Here is a 992-nt window from a genome sequence, read left to right on the forward strand (position 1 = left end):
AACAATATAAATAAAATCTTTAAAATATAAATCTTAATTATAATAAATTTATTTATTTTTTGTCTTTTCTCTTACAAAAGGAGTAGTGGGGAGGAGGGAGATTTGGATCCGTGACGGAACGTGAAAAAATTTTTGAGAAGTACAATTTTTTTTAATACAAAGTAATATAAATATCTAATCTAGGCTATTGAACAGCAATTTATTACTAGATTGTATGGTTCACAATACTAAATTAATTTCTAAACAACATTTTTAATTATTATCATACGAACTTAATTAGTTTAATTTGTTAATAAGCGTTTATTTTAAAATGATTTGAATATTAAAATTAGTTATCATCATTTAAAAATTAGATTAGCATGTTAATCCTTCAAAAGACCTAATTTAGTGTCTCAAAGGTCTTTCAAGGACTAAAAATATAGGTAGTACGTATAACAAATTTAAAATCGGAATTCAATAGAGTCCATCATAAAATATATTTGAGTAGTAGAGAAAATCATTTAATGGTTTTTGAAGCATACCATTTTGGCATTTCCTTTCTTTTTAATAAAAAAATGTTATTTATATAATATTTACAATTGAATTTTGTCTATTAAGTAATTGTTGCACCGGCCAAATATGGCATCTGAAGTGCGATTTGAGGGTGGTCCTTTATTAATACAACAAAAGTATGTATCATAAGTAAATCTCTAGTTTAATTTTGTTGAAGTAATAACCTTGTAGGATTATTGTTCTTGAGGATCCCTCTATTACTTTTTTTTTTTCTTTTAATTGGGTGTTTGTATTAATTTTTTTTTAATTGAGTCCCGATACAATTAAACCAATTACGGTCAAAAGGGACCTAATTGAAAAAAAAATTGATGCAGAGACTCAACTACAAGAAAAAAAGTGTAAGGACTTAATTGAAAATTTTGCAAAACTATAAAAATCAACAGAGTAATTAAACCTTTAAAATTTTCACCACTTATCTTTCTAATTTATAGTTTTACTTT

Source organism: Arachis ipaensis, chromosome B04, assembly GCF_000816755.2.
Source record: "Arachis ipaensis cultivar K30076 chromosome B04, Araip1.1, whole genome shotgun sequence".
Classification (NCBI taxonomy): Eukaryota; Viridiplantae; Streptophyta; class Magnoliopsida; order Fabales; family Fabaceae; genus Arachis; species Arachis ipaensis.